Below are 20,620 nucleotides of genomic sequence, written 5' to 3' on the forward strand. Positions count from 1 at the left end.
TTGCCCACTTTCCATTGCCCAGAATTCAATCACATAGATTTCACCTAACTGCAGGAAAGACTGGGAATTGTTTCATTGTATATCCAGAAGAAAAAAAAAGATATGGTGAAGAAATAATTCATCTCTGCCATATAGAGTCTCTTCTAATCATTTGACTTAAAAAAAAAAAAAAAATACTGTCTTTCTTTGCTCTCACATTTCATTCGATTGCATGATATTTATATGAACTACATAATTACAAGTGCAAGTGACATTAATAGCTTTGATGTACAACTGACACTTGATAAGCCCATAGCTCAACTAATGGGGATCAGGAGGGCATGGGCATCTTGGAGGGTTCAGCAGGCCGTGGTTATCAGGCATTCTGTGTTCCTAATGGATGAGAGCAACAGTTCTCCACTAGGGGCAATTTTGCACTCAGAGGGACATTTGGCAAAATCTGGAAACAAGTTTGCTTGTCACAACTAGGCAAATGCTGCTGGTATATTGTAGGTAGAGGTCAGGTATGCTGCTAAACAACCTACATTACAAGGGACAGCCCCCACAACAAAGAATTATCTGGCTCTAAATGTCAATAGTGCTGTTAATAGGAAAACTTGCAATAGGGGGTAATAATTGATCTGGCAAGTTGCTAAGTCTGAGATTTGTCAAGGGAGCTTCTAATATATGTATGTAAGAATTAAGTTTGGCCAAACTTTAAAAGAAGTCTCAGAAATTGTGGAGGTTTCTAAGGAAGCACATTAATTCAGTTACTCGCCCCCTGTCTGGATCCTAAACCAACTGAAAATTAGGCGTAGAATTAGACAGGGATCAATACAATAGCTTTATATCTGCCCAAGTCTGATTGGAAAGAATGACATGGACAAATGGCCAAAGGGGAATTCTAAATGCTTTCCCTCAAATCTGGGTGTAGAAAGAACTTTGTCTGCCCAGCATAACCAGAAGTTCAGGTATGTGGAGAGAACAGAGTCATAGGAGCAAAACAATGTTAAACCCATTGATAGTTTCTAACAGAGAAATACAGATCAGAGATTTTGTCATCTCATCAGCCAGATAGTTCTTTTCTCTTCCTCTGAGAAGTGTTGAAGAGGTGATAGTTGCAACCTTTCAAATAGGATAGAATTTCTATTTTATTGGCTGAAAGGTCTATTGACAAAAAGAAACGTTGGTTCTCCCTCAGTCATAGTGGAAAAAACCCCTTCCCTGCAGGAGGCTCCTTTCCCCTCCTCTTCTACCTTTCCCAAATGTAGGACCCTGAGCAAGTCACAATCTCTCCAGGCCTCAGTTCCCTCATGTGGAAAATGACTCAGATTTGTCAGAAGGCTGAGGCCTGGCTCAGATAATCTATGGAAGTCTCTTAAAATCTTAAGAATATTCCAAAGGTCACACTGATGATTTACAGACAGTACAAAACGTATGCATTTATGAAATCTTGATTGTGAGGTCAAGTGTATAATCTCTGTCTTCTGAATGTTGAGAAATTGGGCATGGGGTAAGGCTGTTTGTTTCCAGTGTGAATCGAAACGACATGGGTATTTTAGGGCATGATTGTGAGCTTTTCTAGGCACAGTGTCTTCCCTGGCTGAAGTGGGAACTGCACCTGTGTTTGGGAACTTGTTTATTCTGTGCCTCCAATTTTTTTCTGATGCCTTGGAGTTTGTGACAGTTCTGACATAGTTTTTGTCATTTATTTGCGTCTTCCATCCATTGTAACTCTCATGTTCACAGAATCTTTGAAATGGCACTAAGATTTTTAACAGTCACCTTACGTATTTCTGTGATTCATCTTTATGGCAATGGGGTTAATAAGCATACAGGGTTTGAGATCCAAAATGAGAATTTTAGTTCTGATACAATCCCTTGCTGACCCAGTGACTAAAGAGAAATCACCCAATGCTTCTGAGCCTTCACTGTTTTATCTGTAAAATGGGGATAAAAACAGTACTTAACTCTCAAGGATCTTCTGAAGTTAATGTGTATGAAAACAGAAGCATGCTCAAGTGCTAGGTGGTGTTTTTAATTCTTCATCCATTTCCAGCCACCCTTGGAGACATTGCCTTGAGGAATAAACGTGAAGGAAAGAAAGTGTCTATTTACCCAATAATTAGGTTGTATGGTAAAGAACAGATGGGGGTCCCTTTCTACTGAATGAAGCATCAAAATGTGGTTGCTTAACTTATCCAGATGTGTTCCTGAGGGTTCCAGCTCAGCATGACCACATGAATACAGCAAAGAAATCCTGAGTCCCATGTCACTGTGTACTGAGGGGTAAACCCAGGCCCCTAAGGACACTGTTGGATTAGTGGCCTCTTTCTACGCCGTAGTGGTTTCTGACAAAAAAATTTAATGTTGCAGAAATGTTCAATACTGTAATACTCTACCTCTTTAAGCCTTAGCTTCAGAATCTGTTTGAGCTCATTAGAAAAAAATGACATGAAAATGTGTTTCCCCAAAAAGTTTTCTTTCTCTTGTTTATTAGAAAACTATCACAGATCAAAGACAGGTGTAAGAAGTGGCAACACGGCCAGGCGCAGTGGCTCAAGCCTGTAATCCCAGCACTGTGGGAGACCGAGACAGGCGGATCATGAGGTCAGGAGATCAAGACCATCCTGGCTAACACAGTGAAACCCCGTCTCTACTAAAAAAAATACAAAAAACTAGCCGGGCGAGGTGGCAGGTGCCTGTAGTCCCAGCTACTCAGGAGGCTGAGGCAGGAGAATGGCATAAACCCGGGAGGCAGAGCTTGCAGTGAGCTGAGATCCAGCCACTGCACTCCAGCCTGGGCGACAGAGCGAAACTCCGTCTCAAAAAAAAAAAAAAAAAAAAAAAAGAAGTGGCAACACTAAGGTTTAGCTAGCATTTCTAAAGCAGATCTCTAAGATATAACTTCTCGATCTAGGGGAATTCTGAGTCTCCAATGAGCTGAAAAGGTGGGCCCTAGCTCAGAACAACTCTTTCTGTTTGCATACTAGGCTCAGCTATTGCTGGCAGTAGCGGTCACAGTAGTATCTCCATTGCTACTTACTTATTTGGTTTAATTAAAATCAGAATTCTATCCCTTGACCCAGGAACTTGGCAATGTGCACTTAAGGAGCCACAAAAAGTCCATTTCTTTGACTCAGTAGTTTTACTTTGGGAATCTAGCCTAAGGAAACAATACAAATGTGGAGAAAGCTAGACCCCAAATGCTCATTCCTTCTTGCTTTAAAATACTGAATGAGTGGAAAGAGCCTTCTGGTTCACCTTTAGGAAAATGGTTGTCAGTTGTGGTGTATGCATTCAATGGAATATTGTACAATCAACAAACATTATAGTTATGAAAGCTATGTTGAAACATAGAAATGTTTATCATATAGGCTGGGAGTGGTGGCTCATGCCTATAATCCCAGCACTTTGGGAAGCAGCACTTGAGGTCAGGAGTTCAAGACCAGCATGGCCAACATGGTGAAACCCCATCTCTACTAAAAATACAAAAATTAGCCGGGCGTGGTGGTTCATGCCTGTAATCCTAGCTACTCAGGAGACTGAGGCAGGAGAATTACTTGAACCCAGGAAGTGGAGGTTGCAGTGAGCCAAGATCACACCACTGCACTCCAGCCTGTGCAATAGAGTGAATGAGACTCCATCTCAAGAAAAAAAAAGAAAGAAAGAAATGCTTATCATATAATATTAAGAGAAAAAGAATATGCAGATGTTGGTGCATTTTTATTATAACTATGGAAAAATATGCCTGACAGAAAAGACTAGAAAGAAATTTCCCCAGAATGCTATTATCATGCTATTGTCCTCCCATTATCATGTTATAGTAATGAGATCATAGATGCTTTAAAAAATCTTGTCTTTCAAATAACGAATAATATTTTTTAAAATAAGATGGATTTTTAGATATTTCCAGCCCTCAGACTTGCTCTTGTCCTCATTTCTCTGTCTAGTGCATGATGTACACCTACTTCATATTTGTGGAATTAATAGATAATGAGAGTAATCTTGGAACCATAAGGAATGATTACTGAAAAAATGCTATACATCCTACAAATAAAAGGAAGTTTCCCAAAGACATGAAAGGGAAAAAAATGTGGAGTTGAGTAGGCCACATTAACATTATTTTATGGATTTAAGGGCTTTGTTTTACTTCCAGACTTGGAGAAACAAGTATCTTTAGGAGAATGAACTTGCTGGGAAGGATGGCTGCCATGCAATGCTCTGAGCACATTTGCCTGGGTCCTTGAAGTGCAGCAGGTTGCAGTGCTCCTTTGGTGGGAAGGGTCCTTGCAGGAGAGTTTAGAGACTTGGATCCTTACTCTGACTCAGAGCTCTGCAACTTCCCACATATACTTCAATCTCTCTGAATACCGTTCTAGAATTAGGGCAGTATAATCTCTAACCTCCTTTCCAGCTCTAAACGTTATTCAGTCATTTATTCAGCACATATTTATTGAGCACTCACTGCATTCCAGACACTGTGCTAAGTACTTGTGTAGTTATTAATAAAAACAAAACGAACTCAGAGTAGGATACAGTTCCTCATCTCAAAATAAACATTTGAATCCTATTGGGGGTGAGGAAGGGGTAGGAGCAGGACACTGTTTAGGAAGCCTTTGTTTTGAATCTACCTTTACAAATAGGTATATAAATGTGTGTGTGTGTGTGTGTGTGTTAAAATCACCTTTCACCTAAGACAGCCAAAGGAATAGTATCACTTTATTCATTGTGCTGATACTATGTTTAGCACATTAAAAAGCAGTTAGAGAGGCCGGGCACAGTGGCTCATGCCTGTAATCCCAGCACTTTGCAAGGCCGGGGCAGGCGGATCACTTGAGGTCAGGAGTTTGAGACCAGCTTAGTCAATAGGATGAAACCTCGTCCCTACTAATAATACAAAAATTAGTCAGGCATGGTGGTGTGTGCCTGTAATCCCAGCTACTCAGAAGGCTGAAGCAGGAGAATTGCTTGAACCCGAGAGGCGAGAGGTTGCAGTGAGCCGAGATCACACCACTGAACTCCAGCCTGGGTGACAGAGTAAGACTCTGTGTCAAAAATAGATAAATAAATAATAAATGAATAAAAAATCATGTAGAGAAATATAGTATCTGTCTATGAGAACTCACAAGAATTTGAGTGAAATAATGAATATTTTTACATGTGTAGGGATGAGGACCTAGTTGGGGGATAAATATCCTGTGTCTCATATTTGAATCCTTTATTATATCTTGGTCTCTGTCCTTTTCTTGCTATGATTGTTTACATTTTTATTCCTCAAATGGACAGAGTGTAATTCTAGGATTCTTAAATTCCCTTGTAATAAGAAGGAGAGAAGAATGTTCACAGTCTCGCCGAGGCTTCCCACCAGGTGCCAAAACCCAAACCTTCAATTAATGTTGACATAAAACTAGACCGAGACACCCACTAGTCAAATACCATAATGTAAACTTTGCCAGTGCTTTAAATCAGTCTGTAAATTTTTAAATCCTAACATAGTTTCCTTTCCTTCATTTATTACTATGTCCTTCTGTATTCATAGACCTTCTCTTAATAAAAACAGTTAACACACGCCAGACATTTGCTGCGTGCCAGGAACTTTGTAAAGCACCTTCTATACGTTACATAACTTGTAATCCTCACCAAATCACTAAGAGAGAGGCACCATTAAATACATGAGAAATTAATTATCTAGGGCAACATGATAATAGTAATAGGGCACATAACCAGGGAGGTGGCAAAGTCTATCATTTTGAAATTACGTAACAATAAAATATAAAGTTTCACTTTATGTACATCTGAAGTCACAACAACCTGGCTTGCGGTGGACAGGGTATCATTCTGCTGCGATGCCCTCCCTCAGGCCTTATTTACCCACTTGCTGGAAGTAAAATGGACTGACTAATCTCAGGTCAGTGTCTCTTCAGATTTTGTGTCAGCTGAAGAGAGCTGCTCTGCTCAAGACCATACCTCCTTCCCTTCAAGAACTGGAAGAACTGGTCAAAATCGGTATGAAAAACCAGTGCCTTTGCCTTAACGTTGGACATTCCTATATACCTAATGTAAATGACGAGTTAATGGGTGCAGCACACCAACATGGCACATGTATACATATGTAACAAACCTGCACGTTGTGCACATGTACCATAGAACTTAAAGTATAATTTTAAAAAGTGGACATCCTAAAAGAGATATCTCAGCTTCAGAGCATCCTTCAGGGTTGACTGGAGACTTTGTTTTAACTGCATCCTTTCCCCCACCTGTAAATATGCCAACACCACTCCTTCATAAGCCTTTTTTTTTTTTTTTTTTTTTTTTTTTTTGGAGAGGGAGTCTCACTCACTCGGTCACCCAGGCTGGAGTGCAGTGATGCAATCTCTGCTCACTGCAACTTCTGCTCACTGCAACTTCTGTCCCTGGTTTCAAGTGATTCTCCTGCCTCAGCCTCCCAAGTAGCTGGGATCACAGGTGCACACCACCACGCCCAGCTAATTTTTTGTATTTTTAGTAGAGACAGGGTTTCACCGTGTTGGCCAGGCTGGTCTCAAATTCCTGACCTCAAATGATCCACCTGCCTCTGTTGCCCAAAGTGCCGAGATTACAGGAGTGAGCCACCATACCTAGCCCTTAGTAAACCTCTTGAATGCTCATCTCTCTGTAGTATCTGCCTCCCAGGAACCCAAGCAAACCCAGCCAGGAATCCAAAATTTGCCAAGAATCATATAATTTCAAAGCCTGGTTAGCCAAGTGTTTATAAACTATGTGAATGAATGAGTGATTGAATCAGTGAACTGTCTATAAGCAAGTCTGTCTTTAGCCAGTAAATGAAACATATTTCATCCTTTGCCTGGGTCAGTCTTAGAGTCTCTGAGGGCTTTAGGAACATATTTCTTGCATAAAATGTGTTCACAGTGTTAAGAGGTTACATACATGATCTCATTTTATTCTTATAACAATTCTATGAGGAAAGTACCATTTTCCCTCCATTTTGCACATAAAGAAACTGAGGCTAAGAGAGGTTAATATCTTATTAACGATAAGAAAGTAAAATCCAGAGCTGGAATTTGAACTCTAGTCATTTTGGCTTTAGAATCTTTGCTTTAAAACCACCATGCTAGGCCCAGTGTGGTGGCTCACACTTGTAATCCCAGCATTTTGGGAGACCAAGACAGGAGGATTGCTTGAGGCCAGGAGTTCAAGGCCAACCTGGGCAACATAGACCCTGTCTCTACAATATTTTTTTTAATTAGCCAGGTGTGGTGGCAAACACTTATAGTTCCAGCTATTTGGTAGGCTGAGGCAGGAGGATTACTTGAGCCCAGGAATTTGAGGCTGCAGCAATCCATAATTGCATCACTACACTCCAGCCTGAGCAACAAAGATAGACCCTGTCTCAAATAAAACAAACAAACAAACAAAACAACAACAACAAACACCGTGCTATATTATCTCACAGACTAATATATCCTGGCTTCTTCCATAATCCTGTACATATAGAAATAAATATACATGCTCCTTGTCTTATGATGGGGTTATGTCCCGATAAACCCATCAAAAATAAAAAATATCGTAAATAAAAAATGCATTCAATACACCTAACCTACTGAACATCATAGCAGAGTATAGCTTACCTTAAACATGCTCAGAACCCTTACAGTAGCCTACAGTTGGGCAACATTATCTAAGACAAAGCCGATTTTATAATAAAATATGAATATCTTACATAATTTATTGACTACAGCAACGAAGTAAAAAATCAGAATGGTTGTGTGGGTACACGAAGTATAGTTTATACACAATGTTGCTCACTTTTACACCATTGCAAAGTCAAAAAATTGTCAGTCAAAACATTATAAGTTAGGGTCTGTGCCTAAATGCTTTTTACTTGATTCATTGACTTGACGGTGCCTGTATTAGTTCATTCACACATTGCTATAAAGAAATACCTGATACTAGGTAATGTATAATGAAAAGAGGTTTAATTGGCTCATGGTTCTGCAGGCTGGATAGGAAGCACGGTGCTGGCATCTGCTCAGCCTCAGGAAGCTTACAATCATGTTGGAAGGTGAAGGAGAAGCGGTCATGTCACATGGCTACAGTAGAATCAAGAGGGAGAGCCAATGGGGAGGTGCAACACACTTTTTAATAGCCAGACCTTGTGAGAACTCAGTCACTACTATGAGAACAGCACCATGTGGAGAGTGCTAAACCATTCATGAAAAACACATCCATGATCCAATCACCTCCCACCACGCCCCATCTCCAACATTGGGGATTATAATTCAACATGAGATTTGGTGGGGATACAGATCCAAACTGTATCAGCGCCTAAAACAAACTTTTCCCATAAGCATTCAAAAATGACCTTATGCCAACTGGAACCTTGCATGGAAACTCTACCAATTGCTCTGCTTTACCTGAGATACAGATACAGTCGAGGTACCACCTTACAGTGGGGAACCTCGACTGTACCTTTATCTCAGGCCCAGATAGGGAACAGAATATCATACTACAAAGCATTTACTGGTCAATTGAGTGGGTAAGAACAGTTTCTTCAATTAAAAATGTTAATGGAAAGAGAAGAATACTTCCTTACATTTACAGAGGATTATTTTGTGTGCAGATTTCCCAATCAATATTTTAAAGATTGATTTTCCATGTCACCAGAAGAATAATTACTAGACACACTGACACCTGATGTTCAATTTTGAACCGAGATGAATTGTAAACATCAATTAATATTGTATTGTATAGAATCACAAGTTTTCTACTTACTTCAATACATATTGAGCTTATACAAGACATATGGAGATAAGATGGTGAAGACCCAATCTTGACATTGAGGAGATTATATTGTAAGATTATGAGGACACACCCATACATTTTTAACACAGATACAGTGTGATAAACAGAGAGGGCAGATATAAATCAAAGACTGTGGAAGGAACAATGCAGAAGAGACTTATTGGGCAAGGATGAGAGAGAAAACCTTTGTTTTGTAGGCTGATTGCCTGAAACACACTTCTGAATAGTCACTCCCCACCTCAAGAACTTTCAAGAGCTTCCTATTGCCTACAAATAGAGCCTCAACCCCCTAACATGGCCTTCAAGACCCTTGTCTGTTGAACCACAATTCTTGAAGCATAGTGATATAGTTTGCATATTTGTCTCTGCCCAAATTTTATGTTAAAAATGTAATCCCCAGTGTTGGAAGTGTGGCCAGGGAGGTGATAGGGTCATGGGGGCAGATGCCTCATGAATGGATTAGTGCTGTCCTCATGATAGTGAGTTCTCAGGAGATCTGGTCATTTGAAAGTGTGTGGCACCTCCCCCATCCCACTCTCTCCTTCTCTCACCTTGTGATGTGCCTGCCCCCACTTTGCCTTCCGCCATGAATACAAGTGCCCTGAGGCTTCCCCAGAAGCTGAGCAATATTGGTGCTATGCTCGTACAGCTTGCAGAACTGTGGGCCAATTAAACTTCTTTTTTTTAAAATAAATTATCCAGTCTCGGGTATTTCTTTATAACAACACAAGAAGGCCCTAATGCACTTAGGACCCCAGGTTTTGCTGACTGAAAGTTATGCTTCCCCAGAAAACCCTTCAGTCCCAGGCAAACCAAGACAGGTGATTGTTCTAACTACACATTTTAGTGTGTGATGAGGCCAGACTGAGCCAAGTCAGAGTAAGCCACCCTCTGTTCATTCTGACTTTGCCTTCTTTCTCACTTCTGAGCAGTCCTTCCTGCTTCATCTCCTTCCCCCAGCCCTGTATTGAAATCCTACTCATAACTCAAGAACCATTCAATGCCACCAGCACCGAGACTTGGTGACAAGATTAGCTATGTTAACATTATTACTACTAATTAGACCTAACCTTTATTGAAACTTCTGTCACATTTTAAGTGGATTTCTGTATGTAATGATCACTTCACCCTCCATCATGTACACTCTACAATTATCTCTATTTTATAGATGTAGAAACTGAGGTTTAGAGAGAATATTATAAATTATCCAAAGGTATCTAAAAAGCAAGTGGTAAAGCTGAGATTTAACCCCAGATCTCCGTAACCCAAAACTTCATGCTGCTAACTGCAATGGTACATGGTACACATCACCTCCTTTCCTAGATTCTCCCCAGGTTAAATTAACACTTCTTTTCTTTTTTCTTTCTTTTTTTTTTTAGAGATGGAGTCTTGCTCTGTCACCCATGCTGGAGTGTAGTAGCAAGATCTTGGCTCACTGCAAGCTCCACCTCCTGCGTTCAAGCGATTCTCCTGTCAGCCTCCTGAGTAGCTGGGATTACAGGCATGCACCACCACACCCAGCTAATTTTTGTATTTTTATATTTTTGTATTTTGTGTTTTTAGTAGAGACGGGGTTTCACCATATTGACCAGACTGGTCTCGAACTCCTAACCTCAGGTGACCTGCCCGCCTCGGCCTCCCAAAGTGCTGGGATTATAGGCGTGAGCCACCACGCCGGGCCAAATTAACACCATCTTTAAAATAAATGCCTGTTCGGCCACTTAGCACTCTACATTGCATTAACAACTTTATACACCTGACTTGTTTCGCTGTCAGACACTCAGCTCCTTGATTTCAGGAGCTATGTCAGAATCATTTCTTAATCTCCCAGAGAATGAAGGAGACACAAGAATATGTGTTGCATGAGAGAACAGACATATGGACAAATGGAGATTTTTAAAGTGAGCCTTTAAAGAAAGCAGCTTTAGATGGGGAGGTTATGCCAGGCAAAGTTCATAGTGATAAGAATACTACTAATTGCAGCTAACATTTGGTGAATTCTTCCTCTGCACCCGACAGTACGCCATCTCATTCTCATAAATTACCTATGGAGAAAAGTCTCATTACTATCCTAGTTTTTCAGATGGGGATAAAGAGGCTCAGAAAGGTGGCAAGTTGCCTCAAATTGCATAGCTGGTAAGTGGCTAAGAGGCAGATTTCAGACCCACTTTTATCTGATTGCATAGCATAAGCTGTGGACGCTATGCTCTACATACTGAAGAAAGGGGAGAAATTCCAGGGTGTGCTTGCAAAAACACCAAGTCTACTGGCTGAGAGGAGGTATAGAGGGTGCGAGGAGAGTGGGCATGAGGCTGCTCTTTGTTTTACAGAACCTTCCCATTCCCTGTCTCATTCCGCAGGGGTAACAATGATAGCTAACATTTGAGTATTTTATTGACAAAGCACCATAAGAGCATTTTTCATGGGTCAGCTGTCTCATTCACTCCTCACAACCCTTTAAATAGATGCTGTTATTAACCTCATTTTTGTAACAGAAAATGAGGCTTAATGGGCACGGGCGGATACTGAAGCTAGACTTCTTTAAAACCTCTTCTTTGAGGTTTGCAAACACTAAGGAGAGTTGATCATGGCAATAGCATCCGACGAGACATCTCCTCGTAGCCTCGCCCCCACGTGGAGCTCCAATGAAGCTCGCAGGCTGTTTCAGCTGAAACCTCTTTCTGCGGGTGCGCCAGAAAGACAGGCGCCATCTCAGAGCTTCCTCCAGGACTCAGCATCTGTAAGTTGGCCCCCCGGGCGTGTTTCTTATATTAATTTGAGGTTCTATTTTGACATGTGATCTCCTAACCTGAAAAACAGGGTTGTATAGTTAGGCCCCTTCAATGTGGGCTTAATTCCACCAGTTAACTAAGCTGCAATTAAAGGTTTGAAAGAGCGGTATGTATTTAGCTCACAGCAGTTTCCCCTGTAAGGAAGAGGCCGTCGGGACGGCCTCAAGGCTTCTCTTTGACACCAGAGAGAAGGTGAAAGTGAGAGCAGCCAGGCGTCAGCGTCAACCGCAGCTGTCCGGGACAGCCTGGACGCATAGGCGACTCTCCCCTGCCACCTAGCGCTGAAATGAAAGGTAACCGTTTCTCTTGCGTGGCCAAGGAATCTAGTTGTCCTTTGCAAGTGGTGTTTTTGTGATACAGTAAAGGTGATTCGTCCTCGGCTGCTTTTCTCTTCTTTTGGAATTTGGAACATCTTAATCTTTTGGAAAATGAGTTCTGATATTTTAATGTGTGGAGAAATAAAACTAAACCAAGGTGGATTTTATATATTTATGTGAATGTGCACTTCATGGAATCAATTTCAGTCTCAGAGTCGGCCCTTTGACAGTATAACGCAGGTTTCTCCGGGAGATTCTCACTCGTGCTTCCTGTCGTCTGGCTTTTCAGAAATTGGTCCTTTTATACAATAAGTATGAGGTTGGACAAAAATGAAGTCTGAAAGCTCCAGAGCAATTTTTGAACTGTGACCTTTAGTTTCGATATCTAAGTTAGTGAACATTTTTAGGGGAAAGATGACATGCTGTTCTTCAGAACTTCCTTAGGGGAAATAAGGAGACTATTGCTGTTCCTGTTTACAGATGCAGAACAGCCCCTGACTTGCCCTTTCCATCTTACTGCAGTGCCCTTGAGCTTCTGAATGTGTGGGTGGCACTTAAGTCTCTAAAGTTTTGTTTCCTTGACCTCCGAGCCTTGCAAAGAGTTTATGTATATAATTATTATGATGATTTGTGTTACGTATTTATATTTATTTGGGAACTAAATTTTATTCTAGGTGTGCTAAATCTTTGGCGCACCTGAAATTTATTTGGGAAATAAATAAATTTTATTTATTTTAGGTGTGCTAAGTTTTAAGCTCACCTAAAAATGTTATAAGTGTGTTGAAACCTAATAAAAACAGCAAAAACCCCGTGTAAATCCCTACCTTTTGAATCCATTTTTCAGAGTAATTTTAAACTGATAAAATTAAATCACTAAGTACTATAACTCTCTTCTGCACAAACCTAAACGTATAGAAGCTTTAAAAAGAAGTTATCTTTGAAACTTTTAAACGCCTTTTCTTGTATTGACGCTAAACTCCCTGAGATATGGTGGGGCCTTTTCTGATTATCCCATAGAGCTCAGTGGATTTGGCCTCGCTATGTGAATGGCTGGCTGAAACAAAAAACCATGATTAGCTATGGATCTTCTAATATTCACAAAATTTTATTGAACAACTTTGTTGAAATAGATGGTTATCTGCTGTTTGGTGGGAAGAAGAAAAGCTTTTCAAATTATTACATTTGGATGTTGAAGAAAAATTTTAATCATATGCAAATGCTTCTTCAGAAAGGTTAATTTTAAAATGATAGCCTTTGCAGATTCTAATAGGGCCAACAACAATCACAGTTCCAAGAAGAATTCAGGTAGGTTATGCTAACTACTACATAAATGGCTAAAACTGGAAATGGTATTCAATCTTCTGTGTCAGGGGAAACCACATTCTATTATTTCTCTTCCTATAGCTATATTGTTTTTGTATATTATGTGCACATAGGAATCATGAAAATAATAATTTTAAATTTCTATGTACATTGAAAGAATTAAATTGTTTTTTAAAATCATCCAGTATGCTTGTATTAAAAAACAATGTTCATGAACATAAAATGTGTTTGTTTGCTGTCTGGGATTATGGTGCCTTGACTCTATTTGTAGCATAGCCATAAAGAAACAACTTTTCTAAGTTTAGTGAACATTTTTAGGGGAAAGATGACATGCTGTACTTCAGAACTTCCGTAGAGGAAATAAGGAGACTATTGCTGTTCCTGTTTACAGATGTAGAACAGCCCCTGACTTGCTGAATGAATAAATGATGATGATGATGACGATTAAAAGTTTTCTAGATGCATGACGCTGTCCCACAATGTGTACATGTATTATCTCATTTGAATTGCACTCAATTCTATAAGGTGGTACTGTTGTTCTCTATTTGACAAAGACTGAGTCTTTCTGAGTTAAGTACTTGCATATGGTCTTGAAACTCTGAAGGTCTAGAGAGAACATTCTGACCGCATTTTCTGGCTTCTAAAGCTGTGCTTTTCCACCTTCATGCGACTTTCCGTTTTCGCCTCATGGTTAGTAAATGCAGTTGATTAGAGCAAGTGTTAATGAGCCAGTCACTGATTGAATCCCTAAGTAGTTTTTAAAATTTCTGTTTTCATGAGTTTCTCAAGATACAGAGTTTTATGCTTTTCTTGAAAGAATTAATTAAGACCTGGCAACACGGTGCTGAATTCCTCAGGCAACAATCAGCTCCCTGGATTAGATGGGGCTGTGCTCTCCAGTTCATAGCAGTCCTCACTGCCTTCAGCTCTCCGCGTTACCTCCTGGGTCCCTGTTGTCACTTACTTTGGGACTCCTGCCTTATTTAAAGGCCTGCAGAAATGCAAGTTAATTTAGCAGCAAAGATTTATGAATTGGGAATCTCCAAAGTGTTAAAATTTGGTATATAACACATTTAGTTGTTTGTGTGGTTTATTGCTTTGTTGTCTTTAAAACAGTTAAAAGGATATAGAGTAAGATACTTTAAAAGTTTGCATGGAATGCTGAAAACAGATACATGAACCCTAAAACATGGATTCAAAATTTTGAGATTAAGTTCCCCCTCACACCCCTCAGTAAAGCAGATATTCTCAAGTGGCTTTTTGTTTGTTTGTTTGTTTGTTTTTTGCATGCAATTTCCAGAAGAAATAGGGAAACACAAGATTGTATACACAGGTGCAGACCCCAACTCACCCAGCTACCCCCAGACCTTTACCACACCTTCAGAGCCACCCCCACATCTGGACCACAGACTGAGCCCTGGTCCGGACTCTGATATTGACTTGAAATAAAACCTGAAGTCTCCCAACTTTTCTCATTAATATAATAAGGGAATTGGTCTAAGTTACTTTTTTTTAAGTCTCCTTCTTCCTCCAAGATCCTGTTATTCTGAAGTTACACTATCTGTTCTCTTTCTTTACATCTCAAGAAGAAAAAGTAGCAGAGTCCTCTTTCTTATCAGAATTTTAGATCATAAGCAAAAATCCTAAACCTTTTTCCAAGGAAAGTCAGATTAAAATGAATTATAACAAATTCAAGTGCTCAGAGTTAAGCCTATAGGGTTTAAATGAGCACCATCAGTACCTGAAGAGATATAAGGAATAGAGTTGTCGTGGTCCATAATGTTACCCACAAGATTAAGTTTTCTACTTAATGTCTTAAAAATACAGTTGAAAGAAAACCCTGGAAAAGTTGGAATATGTATGAACCTTCCAATGAAGATTAATACTGTGTTTTACCCAACAACCCTAGTAAGCAAAAAAACAAAGAAACGTTATTGTGAACTACTTATAATTTCCTTAACTGCATTAGCTTTGTCCAAATTTATATTGATTGCATAGACCTAAATAATTTTAATTTTATAAACTTGGTTTTCTTATATCTAAGAGGAAAAAGTACAGAATATATGTGCTTTATTCTTAGCTTTCTGTGGGTTTTGTTGTTTTGAGTATAAAATCTCATTTTCCCTAAGGCAATGAAAATATTATTCTTTAAAAAAAAATGCTTTCTATTGTGAGAAAATTGGATGAACACCCAGAATAGATGAGGAACTTGATAACAAAATTCAATATATACTTATTCTCAGTATAGATAACCTTCTCATTAACTAAGAAAATTATTTTAGCTTTAGCTTTCAATTGAATTTTTATTAAATTTTCTTAAATTTTCTTAAATTTAATAGAGGAAAAGAGCTTTTCACTGTCAAGTTTTTGTTACCTAGTTTTATATGAATGGAAAATAAGGGATAGGGAATGCAAATAAGGGAGAACAAAGGAATGATTTGAATACCTATTAATTGTCAGGCCTCCTCCAGACATTATCCCAGGTAATGGCAAGTATGGTAGGTATCACAATCCCTATTTTGCTGAAATGAGGAGGCTGAAATGTCATCACTACCTCACATCTAGGCAGGATCTGGTTTTAGGTTTGCATGATTCTAAAGCTTGAGAGCTTTCTATTTTATCATCATGTATATAAGAAATATATTTCTGCCTGAGCATGGTGGCTCACGCCTGTAATCCTAGCACTTTGGGAGGCCGAGGCGGGCAGGTCGCTTGAGCCCAGGAGTTCGAAACCAGCCTGGGCAACGTGGTGAAATCCCATCTTTACTAAAAATACAAAAATTAGCTGGGTAAGGTCATGTGCACCTGTAAGTCCAGCTACTTGAGAGGCTGAGGCTTGAAAAATCACTTGAACCCAGTAGGTGGAGGTTGCAGTGAGCCAAGATCATGCCACTGCACTCCAGCCTGGCAAAAAAGCGAGACTTCGATCTCAAAAAATAAATAAATAAATAAATAAATAAATAAATAAATAAAAGATTTCTGTGCAAGTATTGTTTCCTATTTGTCTTCGCCGTTAGACTGTAAACCCTGTGAGAACAGAGATTGAATTTCCCCTGTTGGCTACTCTGTTCTCTGTCCTCCTAGATTTCTTGGATGCTAAGTACTCAAGAAATATGAACTGCATGAACAAACCAATGAAATGATGAGCTAGAAACATAAATAATTGAAACAAGATACAATTAACTGGGAACTTATTTCACTTTCCATGTTTTGAAACACTTATTTTCAGACTACTGAAGAGGATGGTTGGAGAAGTTTGGTGTCAAGTTCAAGACTGATGTTAGTGAATATACTGAAAGGAATATGAGACTTGTGACTTGCATTTAAAATAATTATCTTACTTTTAGATCCTTTATTGTGAAAGTGGAAAGCACATGTTACAACAGCTATTGTTGTACACATGTACCCTAGAACTTAAAGTATAATAAAAAAAAAAAAAAAAAAAGAAAAAGAAAAAGAAAAAAAAGAATTGCAAATCCGACATTCTGAACCACGGTCTGTTCTAGATGGTTGTCAAGTAAACTCCTAATAATTTGCAATAGACTATCTTCCCAAAATAGAGCATTAACTACATGATGATAGTTTTGTTTGTATTATCCTGAAAAAGAAGTCTCCAGTTTAGTCTTAGTGATCAGAATCAGTAACCAGAGGTTACTCCCTGTCCTGAACACATTTAGTTTAAAATCTTTGCACATTTGCCAGTGCCTTAGAGTAAGAAACTGTGTTCTTTATACAAAGGTTCTTGAACTCTCTTTGGATAAAATACTTTCACATCTTCCTTTATATATTCCAAGCTCATTCATTTTATGGTAATTAGCTTGGGGACTTCGTGTCTCAGTAAAAGTATGCCTGCTTTATACTTGGTTACTTTTAAGAAAAGAAAGTCTTGAAATGAACTGATTAAATATATGCAAGTTAAAATAATCCTCCTGTACTTTTTACTGATTAAGTGCAAAATAACTCTACAAATGATCACTTTGAAGTTCTTTTATAAACAGAACTTACTTTGTGATCAACAGCATTCCCTTTTTCTAATTTCTAGACCATTGTCCACAAACTTCTGAAATAGACAATTCTGCCTTTTCTGAGAATGGTTTATTTCTATTTCATGCTTAATCAGTGGAAAAATAGTACTGAATTTCAAATGTAATATCCTTCAATTGATTACCACTTTAATGTCTTCATTTGACATTAGCTTTCCAGTGTCATAGTGTTTCATACAAATGTACACAGACAAAACTGAGGAATTTTATTAAAACTGTGGTTCTGGTTGTATTGAGGAGAGTACATATGTTTTACTCTGTTCCTCAGAATAATGAAAATTATATTTCACATCTCTCAAGTGAGATCTTCCTAAACTTCATATTTGTAATGCATATCTGTTAAAATAGTTTATTTCACTTTTCCTTTTTAATTCTAAATTAGAACACTGAAAATAACAATTCCAGACACAATTGTGTTCCTTTTCGCTGATTTTATTACTCTCAGTCACTATTAAGGTATTACACACTAAAGCCACTAGAACCCACTTTGAGAATTTCTGTTAGAGCTTTAGAGTCTTAGAGTCACCTTTGATCTTCAATGTAATCTTTCTTTTAGTCTTTTGTTTTTATAATTCTACCATATTTATTTTCTCTTATCCTTTTACTTGTATAAAAGTAATTCATCATTGCTGCTAAGTCCTTTTTAACTTTAATTCTACGTTCTGAGTTAATTTTAGACACTTGAGTTTGGATCTCATGGAGAACCGTAAGACATGATGCATATTTGGGTCACTTTTTAAAATACTATTCTTATTAAATGTTTATTTTCATTGACATTTTAGCAAATCTTTTATTCTCAGTTTCATATACATATGGCATACCTCATTATTTGGCATTCTAGAGAGGACTGTATATGGTTAGAAACTTTCCTGCCAGGCAAAGCATAAATTTTTCCATTTCAGGTATATCAAAAGATAGTGGTGGGACAATCTATAGTTCTAAGATTTATTTTTATTCCTTCCTCCTTTTTCCTGTATCTAATATTGGTAGAGCATCATATATTTACCAGACTCTGTATAACAACTAAGGAGCAGAGATGAATAATATCCCTTTGGTCCTGGTTCTCAAACCAACTGCAGTTAGTAATGATGGATGGACACAAATGCAGGTAATGAGGAGGCCATGTGATAAGAGCAGTGACAGAAAGGTATTGAAAGTGCTGTAGTGTCCAGGGGCAAGAAGGGACCAACCCTATATACTGTAGCCATGGAAGAGTACAGAGGAAATGAAAATCCAGGTTTTGCTTTAAGGAAGCAGAAGGTTCTAACCAGGTGGTGAAGGTGGAAAAAAACACTGAGGTTGGGAGCTCTTCACCAGCAGTAACTCTGAGGCTTGGAGGTCACATGATGTCAGGAAGACAGGGCCCAGGTCAGCTTCCTCTCCACCACTTAGTGATTCTTACCCTTGCTTAAGCCTCTTAAGGTGCTTGAGCATCAGCCTCCTCATCAGCTGGATGGATTAAATGAGATCAATGCCAAGGTCAGCACAGTAAGGGATACAGCATAGATGCTCATTAACATTAGTTTCTTCCATTACTTGACTGTTCAGGGATGAACAATAGCTCCATGAAGTTGGAATATAAAGAGATTACTGGAGAGAAAGGACAGCAAGTGACCAAAGGTAAAGTCAGAAAGATAGGCTGGGGACAGGATTGTGAAGACTCTTCTATTTCATACTTGTGTTTTATCTCATAATCAATAGAAAGCCAAGGATGTAGCAGAAGAGTGACATGATCAAATCCATGGTTAGAAGTGGATTTCTTGGGGCAGTCTGGAAGATGGAATGGAAGAGAATGCTGCATGTCCTTCCAGTCCATCTGGAATCTATTGAAAACTCATTTTGGTTGTCTGGACCAGAGATGATGAGAAATGGATTCTAGCTACTAGAAAGATAAGAAACGATGTCAGGTCTGCCTGTGGTGGTGACCTGAGGCACAGTGTATCCCCAGAGCTGCGAATAGCTGTGGGATGGTCTCTGAGGCCTAAGGAGCCTTAGCAAAGGAGCCTTTAGCTGAAGTAAGACAGAAGGATGCCTATTTCCAAAAAGTCTATAACGCTCTAGGGAAGGAGCAACTGTCTGAACAATGCCTAGAGACTGAAGATCAGGGAATCATTCCATTCTCGTGGACCTTGCAAGACCAGAATAATGCAAGAGAGCTACTCTCAACCTTGACAAGTAAAGCTAGAGTCAGATGTCATTGCAATAATATTTTTTAAATATGGCTTTATGTTTTTGCACTCTGAGTGACATGATATATCATTCAAATATGTTCAAAAAGATTTAAAGGACAGAGATGGTTTCACCCTGTCTCTTTCTCTTAATTATGCCTACCACTGCCTTTCCAGCTAATCTCCCTGGAAGATCATTCTACATTTACTCTCTGTATTAGCAAGCCCCCTAGCAGGAAACAGACAGTACACTGGAATTGGGATAATTCAAGGATGGTTTAGCAAAGAAACTTTATAAACGTGGAGGCAGGGCAGACGGAAGCCACGAAGAATAGCGCAGCCCCCAGGGGCTGCTATCACCTTAAGAATCATCGGAAACTTGAGTTGGTGTATTTTAGGATTGTAAATAATTAACTTTAAAAATGTCTCCAGGTTGCTATTTCTATGATGTGATACAGGAAGGATCCACTTCAGATGCGTATGAAGTACTTTTTAAAAATTGTCATATATCTGTTTTCATAAGAAGAGGACCATTTTAATTTAATTTGTTAAATAGTTTTATTGTGATAGAAATTTTTTTCTTGTGAGGATGTGCCTTATATTATATTCCCATGTTATTTCTCCTTCTATATTTAGTCGAGACAATCATATGATGAACAACCTCTTAAAATAATGATTACTGCAATCTGAATATGACTACTCAGTCTATGATTTAAGAGATTTACTGGGAAATAACTTGACATCTCAATGAAATATTTAAGTTAGAGGAGGAGAACAAGCCAGTAATTTTGCCTTTTGTTTTTCCCCTGATATCCCTTAGTTTTTCTTATTCCATATTTTATTTGGGAAAATTATATACCTCCTTAAGCCCCCAATTTATTATATCTTCTCTACCCTGGTAGCCTTTTCTCAATTCTTAGAAGGTAATTTGCGTCTTTGAACCACTTTTACCTTGTTTGCGTTTATTTTATTATCCTCTTCTCTGGGTGGCTTCATCCTTAAGGTCTCATTTTCAGTTTTATCTTTATTGATCTTCCGTTTCCTTATTGATCTTGTCTTTCATTAAGTGTGATGTATATGGGGATGATGAAGATAATTAAGGGTTGAAAACAGTGATTAATTTAGCATGGGAAGACAAATAGAACAGGGGCAAAATGTTTAACTTGACTACACCTCCAGGGCCCCACTTGTAT

This window comes from Chlorocebus sabaeus, chromosome 22 (genome assembly GCF_047675955.1).
Source record: "Chlorocebus sabaeus isolate Y175 chromosome 22, mChlSab1.0.hap1, whole genome shotgun sequence".
NCBI lineage: Eukaryota > Metazoa > Chordata > Mammalia > Primates > Cercopithecidae > Chlorocebus > Chlorocebus sabaeus.